Raw genomic sequence first — 11,685 nt, 5'->3', positions numbered from 1 at the left:
AAAAAAAAAAAAAAAAAAAAAAAAAAAAAAAAAAAAAAAAAAAGGAGGATAGGAATGACGCCCTATCCCGTCCCCCTCCTGATGACTCAAACACCATAAAAAAAAAAGCACATTCTATTTTGACAAAAAGTTTACATTGATAGTGGAATCACATTTATTATTTTATACATTCTATACTTAACAATTACATAAAGTAAAAATAAAATGTATTAATCTCAAAAAGGTCATATCTCGTATCAAATATTGAATCAAATTGATTTTTTTTTTTGGTAAAGACGACGTTACTCCAAATGACAACTATATGATTCTTCAAACTATGGCTCTGCTTGCAAAAGTCCCATTAGCTCATGGTCCAGAGGGTGGTCCAAAATCCTTGTTCCCCAGTCACTGATCTGATCGAGATTAGCAAGGTAGTCATCACATCAAACTCTATTAGCACAAGAGTTAATATTGGCTCAAACCCACCACCTCCCGTATAAAGGGAAGGGTTTGATGCCACTGGACTACAAGGTCCTTGGCTCAACACACACACACACATCAATTATTAAGATTCATTTGATATCTCATATCCTTGTGAATTTAATACACTCTACTTTTTTCTTCAAAAATACACTCTACTTTTACTAATATATATATATATATATATATAAAATTTCATATCAATTTAATTTAATTAAACTTTGTATTGGCCAATATGGAAACATATTAATAAATCAAATATGATGACACAATATCATCAAATTGTTATTATACATATAAGATTCATATCATACCATATCCACATATTCCAATTCCATCGTACAAAATGAATAGTGTCAAAGGAATTATATTGCTTGTCCTTTCATGTGCCATAAAGCACAGGGTTTTGATAACATAGGACTGTATAGAATTATTCTTCTTCCAATTCAACTTACTATACATGATGTTATGTAATATGTTGGGATAAACCTCAAGTAGTCAACTTCTTGTGATATGATATGCATGCCATGTTCTTGGATGGTTTTCACAGCAACAACCTAAGGATTACATTGTGTCTTCAAATAGGGTAGGCATCATCCAGGTTACATACTTTGTGTTACTCTGATCTTCGACAACTTTGAAATGAATTGAAAAAGCTATATACACGTGTCTATGTTTAAATATATAGAATTATTTGGATCACACAACAACAATACTTCCTAAAAAAAAAGGTGAAATATAATAATAGTCCACTGAAGTTGGATACACCATAAGATAACATACCAACGAATGCACCGCATAACTTTATTCAGTAAATGTTCAAAGTTTGTAATATTTACAGCAATCTATGGATTGATCAATTAATAAATAAATAAATAAATATATATATGTCAACTCAAATGCGGATATGTTTTAACGCGCGGCCGCATCATTAGTTATGCAAAAAGCATCAATAGTGTTAGAAAACGCACAACAAAGAAATGCATCAATGCACTAAAAAACGCACTATTAGGTACATATTACCATAAAACGCACTATTAGGTACGCATAAACGCACTACATAGTGTTCGAAAACGCATCATTAAGTGTGGTGACTAGTGAGGTATGATGCATTTTTTTGGGTGAGTGGTGCGTTAATACATTTCTTTGTTGTTCGTTTCCTAACACTAAATAGTATTTTTTTACATAATTAATTGTTGCGACCGCACGTTAAGACATGACTACATTGGAACTTGGCCCAACATATATATATATATACACACACAATAGTTAAAATTTGATGTCCCACTTTTTCTCTCTAATTGTTAAGATTTGTTATTGGGATTGTTCTTTGAGTTTGAATGCTATTGTAGGTGATAAGATGACGTATCTTTCCATCTGATGTTGTCGCTAATTTGAAAAGAAACGAAGCTGATCGTAATCAAAGGAAGATCAAAATTTTCATTCACCTTACGTTGATTTGAAATAATAATAATAATAATAATAATAATAATAATAATAATAATAGTTAATTTCAATAATGGTCTTCACTATTGATATTTACTAATTTTTATTTTCGACTTTCCATTGAGACATAAATGATCATTGATCATTGAATTTTACTAATTTTATCATCGACTTTCAGTTTGATCATATATGGTTTCTTGACTATTGATTTTAATTTGTTCCAAATTTAATCATTTAGTTAAATTATCAAATTTAGTAAACAATAAATTTAAAGATAATAATGTAAAATTTTAGTTCTTTACATTCCCACTAATATATGATGAACCCAATGTATTAGGGTGTGTTTGGTTCGCACATGAGAATCGGAATCGGTATGAGTTTCAAATACTTGGTAACGGTAATGAGTTTTGGTGAAAGTATTTTGCATGTTTGGTAGTAGGGTGGAATGAGAATGATTATTAATAGTTGGGGAAGAAAGGAGGAAGAAAAATGAAACCTTATTTCATTAGGGTATGGGTTTTCCCATTAATGGGGTATTCCAAGCCCATAGTAGTATTCTAAAAACCTATCAACCAAACAATAACAATCACTTTGATACCCATACTTTATTCCTAAACCCACCAACCAAACACACCCTTAAGTTTATAAATCCAATTTGCTCATCTCAACAAAAGTCAATTTTTACATTATTATCCTTAAATTTAATGTTTACTAAGGGTATGTTTGGAAACTCGGAAAATGATTTCTCCGGGTTTCTAGTGTTTGGGAGAGGTGGACAATTGAAGTCAACATAAAATGATTTCCTGTCAAAGGGAAAATAGCTTAGTTTTTCTAGAAAATGACTTTTTTTTTTTTGGAAAGTCATTTTCCGGATCCAACTGCTTCTTCTTCTTGGCTTCTTCCGAGAATATTTCCTCGACTTTCTTCTGACAATGCTTCCTCGACTTTCTTCTGTCATCCTATACTTTCTACTTTGACTGGTTTCCGATGAAATTAGACTAGTTTCCGTAAAAAATCAGTACAAATTGTTATTGGAAAAAAAAATAGCTGGGCGAAACATAGCTGTTGTCAAAATTTTTTTTAGTTAACAATTAAACTTTTAATTATACAATTAGATTTATTTTTCAGAAATGAATCAAACACACAAACAATTTTATAGAATGCGATCAAAGACGAAAAATGAAAATATTTTATGAAAAATGACTCATTTTTCAGAAGTCATTTTCCTTGTTTTCAAACACACCCTAAATAAATATTTAACTAGATGGCCAAATTTAAAACAAAATTAATAGCCAAGGGACCATTTATGATCAATTAAAAGTAGAAAACAAAAATTAGTAAGTGTCAAATTGTCAAATTTTTAAACATCGATGATCCAGCCTCATGCATATAGTCTTAATTAAAAGATTTTTTTCCTTTCTTATCCAATCTAGGAGTGCATATATATAGTCTATACATTTTACATTTTTTTTTGATGAGATATGCATTTTACATTTTGTGTAAAACTAAACTGTAATGAAATACAATATAATGTTGACAGCAAGAACATACATCATATCTTAAGAAATGGAAGACAAAGGATGAAAATTGAAAACACAAGATCTAATCTGATCGATCTCCCATCCAGCATATAATAATAATAATAATAATAATAATAATAATAATAATAATAATAATAATATGAACAGTCTTAATCAAATCTCTTATATATCTGATCGACATTCTATGTTGTCTGTTATTACTACAGGGTGGTGGGAATGAAACAGTGCTGCTAATGGTGACACCCACTGCTGCTATCTATATATACATTATATTGGTGCACTTGTGAAAAGAATGGTGCACAAATTTTTGTCTAAATATATTCAATTTACACTTATATATATATATAATAATAACAACAACAATAATAATAAGGGTGGATCTCTTGTAAAACTGTCGCACGGATCCATATTCTTGAGTCATGTTAGGTTAAAAAAAAATTTTGGTAAACCCACCAGGTCCTTCTCCGTCCGTATAACGGTCCAGGGAAATTGTCAAATTTTTCCCCACAAAAATAACTCACTTGCCACTTGAGCTATCCCATTAGAAGAAAAATAAAGGTTAAATTATTAAATCAAATGAATGGTTCAGATTGTTTAAATTTGTATTTTTCCTTTATATTACCAAATTTATCCTTAATTATTAAATTACTAATAAGAAAGGTCTTAGGTTAGTTCGAACCACATTCGAATCAAATTTGGCATAATTAAGTTTCTAACTCTATTTTACTCTTATTAAATTAAATAAATTAGTAGCTACAAAAAAAATGATACATATGTATTTCTTTAATTTACAATTATATGTCTACAATGCCTTTATTTGAAAAAATTATTCATTATCAATAAATTAAATTAAATAAGAGAAATAATGTCATTAGTTATATTGTCTTTATTTTTTCCAATGCAAAGACTCTTTACATTCAAATTCATCAATTAATATTCATTACATTGTCCATTATCTTCTTTTTATACTATCTTGTAATTAAATATCAAAGTTGTAATACAAAATAATGGTATATATTTATTTACCAAGTATTTTATTAATACCATGAAAAAAATAAAAAAGAATACTTTGAAGCGAATCATATTAACTACTTGGGGGATTTGTTGACAATGAAAGTATTCAAATAACACAACAGATTGAAGCGAGAAACTAACTTGTAATATCTTTGGACTACATCATATTTAAAATGTTCAAATTTTTAGTACTTTATCTAATTTTATTCCTTAAACTATGAATTTCTTTATCCACAATATATAACTCATTCAACAATAATGGTTGAACCAAATGAACCCCGAGCATAACACCTAAAGGAAAATCAATAACTTCGTACATCATAATCTCATTGCATGACATTGTCATCTATGCTACATTGCTACCAATAGTAACCCAATTGCAAATAACACACTACCAACAAAAGGAAGAGGACAAATAGTGAAGATGAAGACAATGACAATGTTACTCAAAAGAGAATTAAAAATACTTAGAAAAATTCAAATTAAAAATAGTATTTATTTAGACTATCGTTTTTAGACCAAGTATTTAGACTATCGATTTTACAAAGTTGTAAATATTTATTTTAGTGACAATTATAATGAATTTCCTATGTTATATTAAATTCATATATTTTGAGTTATATATTTAAATATTGAGAATTAACTTCTCATTGACGTTGAGAATTGGTACACATTGGGAATTAACTTCTCATTGACTTATTATCCATTTTGGTCATATAATATATTAAATTAAATATCTCCCTTAGGATAACTTAAATCCACTTCTACCTAACCCAAATTTAATGGGGTGTTTGGTTGTAAGGAGGAAATTAATAAGGGGGGAAAGAATTGCAATTCCATATGAGATGAATAGCGTGGAATAAAGTGGAACTTAAATTCTAGTATTTGATTTGCAGGAATAAAATTACTCAATTTCAATGTTTGATATTTACGAAAATTGGAAGGTAATAAGTAGTATAAAGATCAAAATGCTTATACTTGTTGTTGTTGTTGTTGTTGTTGTTATTAAATAACAAGTAAATTTGAGTCAAAACTATAATGCAATGCGCCGATGCGGTTGCATGTTATTTGGAGACTTTTGGATATAAACTTGTATCACAAAACATATTTAATTAATAGCTCTCAAAATATACTTAACCATGCAACGTTAAACTTTATAAGCTCAAATCCAAAAAATTTCATAAAAATAAAAGTATACAACTTAGTTAAACATAATAAAATGTTAAACTTGTTAATTCCGTCTTGCCATAATTTATCTCGAAATGCAATTATTTTTTAATTAATTAATTCCGTCCTAATAAAAGTTTGCTACATTAATACAAAAAATTAATTAAAAATTCTATAAAATACTAACGTGACTGTACTAAAAAAAAAATTTAATAATAACATATCGCGTTATAGTTAAATCAAATTTTACGTGTTGATAAAATAATCAAATAATATCACATTACTTAAACAATTTTGGTACAAAACATTAAGATGTGTTGATTTGAGTTATTTAACCTCAAGAATATGAATATTGTTATAAAGTTATATTTCGTCCCCCACTGGAAGATATTTCTGACTCCGTCCCTGACTTGGACTACACCCATAACAAATTAATTACAAATTTATAGGATTAAGACAATTCATATGTAGTAGTTCATGATTCTAAACGATTTTAATATGTAATATTTATCATATATCCCGCTCATTTATGATATAGGATTTGATATTAAATAATTCGATAAAAAAACATACTTTTTTCAATTCAAAGTGAAGGAATTATTGATTATTGTTCCAATATTAAAATAATAATTATTAAATTACTTAATTTCCAATATTGTGAATAGGGTTACGTTCCACCCAAATTATTATATATAGTGTTCACAACATGAGAAACCTGTAATAGAACTCTGAGAAAAAAGATGATGAAGAAGAAAACGCAAAACATTTTGCTGTTGATAGTGGGCATGGCGACATACATAGCCCTCATTGCATTATCCACGCAGCCAGATTCCTACTTCGGCAATGTCTATGGCGTTCACATTATCAACGGCTTCACCAACAACTCGTCGCTGCCGCTGGTGGTGTGGTGCAATTCCGGCGACGGCGACGATATCGGCGGCCGCGCGTTGCAGGAGAGGGACGATTTCAGTTGGAGCGTGAAGCCCACGCTCTGGACCAACTTCCTCTTCTCTTGTACCATGAAGTTCGATCGGCAACGCCGCAAGTTCGCCGCGTTTGCCCAGGGCCGTGACGTCAGCCGCTGCAGCGCTACGCGGCGGTGCTTTTGGCTCGTCAAGGAAGACGGGTTTTACTTTAGCGTTGACGGGATTAATTGGAGAAAAGATTTTTCTTGGATATGAAAGATGTGATATTGCCTATATGGCAATGAAAGATTCAACAGAAAAAGAAACTGTTTTTATCTAGACTATAATTTCCTTATATTTTTTAGCAAACTTTTTTTTTTTTTTTTCCATCTAAGGATGTTGGATTTTGATTCGATTTTGCAATTAACTATAAAGATACGATTTTAATGTTTATAAAGAAAATCGGATGGGAGTATAATAGTTACGTTATACAACATACATTAATTTAACAGATACACGGTGAGCAGATTACTGATGAATATATGAAATCAGTCATTATACCGTGGACCATGGTCCACAATGCATGGTGCACCATGGATCATGGTTGATACTGCAGCTGTGTTGAAAGGATATTGTAGTTGTGTTGAAAGGATACTGCAGTTGTGTTGAAAAGGAACTACAGTTGTGCGGAACAGAGGCCATGTCATTCATCTGAAACTACAGTTGTGTTGAACGAATACTGCAATTGTGTTGAAAAGATACTGCAACTGTGTTGAACAGATGAACGACCTCTGTTCCATATAACTGCAGTTTCATTTCAACACAACTGCAGTATCTTTTCAACACAACTGCAGTATCCGTTCAACACAACTGCAGTATCAGTTATGATCATGGTCCATAATGCATTGTGGACGACCATGGTCCACGATATAATTTGCGATATGAAATACTATAGTTATAACTAGATTTGATTTATGGGTATTTTTGTATAATGATTTCATATTACTTTTTGAAGAAAAAAGGTACTCTTTTATTTTATTTTAATATATATAACTGTTTTTACACTCGAGTTATGATTGGAATCCTTTATTTATGGTATGATGTAGATTATTTTCTAGGGGTTTTGCATTATGGACAAAAAAATGTGTACGTCCACTTGCTTCTTAGGATATAGTGGACACTCCATTCCTTTTGTAGCATGGGAGAATAGGAAATGGACAAGACGTTAAGCCTGCAGGAAAATGATGTGAGACAATTAAGCTTATGCACACAACTAGTGACGCCCATTCCGGTTTTAAAGTAAAGAAACTGAACGTCAGCGATCGATAGTGCGAGAATTATGCTTAAAGTTTAGGAGAAAATTTATGCTTAAAGTGAACAAATCTCTTGTGTGTACCAATATTTAACTTTGTTTGCTGAGTTATTGAATTACATCATTTTAAATGCTCTGTCGAGCTGGGGTGTGAGGACTGAGGAGTCATTGGGTTGAGGATTCAATCTTTTGGGGAAGAAGTAAAGAAAATGAAGAATAGTTGTTACGTTACAAAACAAATCATACTAACATGCTGCCATGTCTGGTAGAAATTTAGAAACTTATTTTTATTGACAACAAAAATCATAATTACTGAAGAGTCAAATACATATTGTTACATCAAATATTTTAATTAGTAGCAAATGAGTAATCTTATTTTCTTATACTTGTGTTGTAGTCGACTTTACATTTTGATGGAGAAATGTTGAACTTAGATTTTCTAGGTCTCTGTCCAATAGTCATAAATTTTGGAACATATTTGGTGATTTAATTTTTTTGACGACTTTTATTGGTGGTCAGTGTTTTTTTTTTTTTTAACACAAACGGCTAGTGATTGGTAATATTAATGGGTATTTTTCTAAATTCTCAAAGCGGCTGAAAAAGTGGTTGGTAATCTAAGCGTTTGGTTGGAGGGAATTACAATCTTATTTCCACTTAATTCCCACCTAATTTCGAATGCAACTAAATTCCTTCGTTTGGTTGGAGGGAATTGCAATTTCACGGAATTGTAATTCCCTCATTTTCATGGAATTAGAATCCTATGGTCCCCCCTAGGATTTTAATTCCGTGGATTTTAGGAAGAAAAAAGATAATCTTGAGACAAAATTACCTTCCCATTTTTTAACTTAAAATTGATGTCTAACCTTTCCTTCCAAATTATAACGTGTATTATTTTTTGACTTCCATTTGTGTATATTCATTTAAATCTTTATATGCAACAACTATTCAAAATTTGGATTCTTTATATGCATTATTTATATATAACAACTTTCGTGTATGTTTCTTTAAATTCTTTATATACAACAATTATACGGAGTAACAATTTGTAAATTAATTTGTCAATTATAAATAATAATAACAATAATAACAACAACAAAAACAACAACAACAACAACAACAATGAGCATTTTGGACTTTATACTACTTATTCCCTCTCAAATCCCATGTGTTCATAAATATTTAGAATTTTTTTTTAAATACATACATATGCACTACATTTATCATACAAAATTTAAATGCTAATTTTTTAATTTCTAAATGTAAAATTTTAATTATAAATCTATTAATATAAATCTATACTATATATAAAAGTAAAATCCTCCTATTTCATTCTCCCGCCCAAACTTTTGTAATCAATTAATTAAATATTTTATTGGTCAAATAATTAATAAAGCTTATTTGGTAAGAAAATGTAAAATGAAAATTAACTAATATCTATTAATTGGTAATATTGTTTCTATATTCACGTATCAATATCAATACTATTAATAAAAGTAAAATTCTGCCCTTCAACTTTCGCGCACAAACTAATATTATTAAATAATTGATACAAAATTAATAAAGTTTAATTAGCTACAAAATTTTATTTCCCAAACTCTGAGAATAATTAAACCATTATAATTGTAAGAATAATGGAAACAAATTCTGCGTAATTTTATAAGAAAAAAATAATTTATTAATTATTATTTACGCTAATAATAATAATTCGAATACTTATATATACTTCTATATCTATACTACTATTAATAAGAATAAAATCATCAAATTCCAGCCCAAACAATAGTAAAGATAAAATTGAAAAGAAAAACTGACATTACTAATTGATTGAAAATATAAAAAGATACTAATCTATACTTCTATACTATATATAAAAGTAAAAATTAATTACGGAGTACAATTTCCTTTTTGAAAACTTTAAATTATTTAAACTTTAAAAAATAATTAAACATGGTTGTTAGATTTTTTATAATAATAATTAAAATAAATTCATTCAAATATGGAGGAGATTAAAAAACTAAATGCGATACGGTGAAAATGAATATACTTAAGGTATTAAAGTATAATTGCACATATATTAGTGTAATTGACTAATAATAATTGCCTAATAATTATTATGGTAATTATAATTAAATTATTTCTCAATTTCCCATATTTATTTTAGTAATAATATAATTACATAAGTAATATTACATATCGATCTTTTAAAGATAATTGTAGACAAATAAGTCATATATTATTCAATTAATTGAGTAATACTTTTGCACTAATCTTATAATCAAATAAATGTACACACCCAATATTAGAATTTTTGATAATTTCTCTTTATTTTTATTATCTAAATATATAATAAAAAAATGTAGCCATGCATCGCACGGGTAATTGGACAATTATTTGTTCTAATTCAAGCAATGAAAATATTAAAAAACATAATTGATACAACCAATTTCATCAATTGCGCTATTTAATATTCAATGTTATAATTTTTATAATTATATATCGATCTAAATATTCTTTAAATATTATAACAAATCAATTCCGTGCAATGCACGGGCGAAAATACTAGTTATTGTAATATAAAGACATCCCGGGAAACCCAATGGGGTAGCTCAAGTGGCAAGTGAGCTCTCTTTGTGGGGAAGAATTCCGGGAGAACCCGGGTTTGATTCCCACAAGTGACGATTCCCCCTGCTGTCCCGGGCGGGCATTTTATATATAATTATTGTTATTAAATAAATTCATGTTCTCAAAAGCCATTTTACATGTTACTAATGACCTTGTGGTTTAGTGGTACTAAAAAACAATTAATAATTAATTTTACAAAATACTTCTCTAGAAACAACTAATGCTACTAGTTGGTCAAGTCAATAAACACACCCAACTAAAGCACCTTGTGCTCAGATGTCATGTAGTGATTCTCTCATATGAGAGATTATGAGATCGAGCTTCAATGAATACGATATTAACTCTTTGTGCTTCAACATGTTGAGAGAGATTATGAGATCGAGCTTCAATGAATACGATATTAACTCTTTGTACTTCGACATGTTGAGAAAATATAAAGTTAATAATTACTAACTTATTTTAAAATAATAATTAGAGTTGTGTTTCAAAATAAGCTATTATTTTAAACAATTAACTATAACTTCTAAAATAACCTCAATCAAATGGAGTGTAAATTAAGAGATGATTTGCACCTAATAACAAGAATAATTGTGGTACTTCCCTCATCCAATTCAACAAGCGCACTCAAAGTATATAATAATTAATAAAATTCGCAAAAACCATGCAAAAGTAGGACATCTTTTTTGATATTATACAAAATTTTCAAGATCTGCTCTTTCTATCTGACAGCTACAAACCTACAAACATGATATCTTTAAACACTGTCACAATTATTATTTTCATTAGCATAAATTGTTTAGTTTAGTTCTGACAAGTGTTGATCTTATCCTAGGCGAGCAAAAAAGAATGATGACGAAGACCCAGATCTTTGATTAAGCTTTAAGCTCCCTGAAGGAACATAGCGTCCTAGTTATGAAATAGTCTGCGATTCAAGTTTTCTATAACATAGTTAAAAAAGTTGTTTCAATGTCTGACTGTAAGGAATGGTTTACCATTTCATTGATCGTTGATGTAAACGTTTTATATTATGAATTAATGGAATAACTACGTTTATCTTTAAAAAAAAACATTGTCACACTTATTATTCCAAAAAAAAAAAGAAGAAGAAGGGGGACAATATTGGCAGTCACAACACTAATCATTAGCACCCAAACTACTAAAAAGAAAAGAACAATATTGGCCTGGGTAGCTTGGCTTCCATCTCAACTCAGTTTTTTAG

The sequence above is a fragment of the Ipomoea triloba genome, chromosome 4 (assembly GCF_003576645.1).
Source record: "Ipomoea triloba cultivar NCNSP0323 chromosome 4, ASM357664v1".
NCBI lineage: Eukaryota > Viridiplantae > Streptophyta > Magnoliopsida > Solanales > Convolvulaceae > Ipomoea > Ipomoea triloba.
This window is presented reverse-complemented; position numbering follows the sequence as displayed.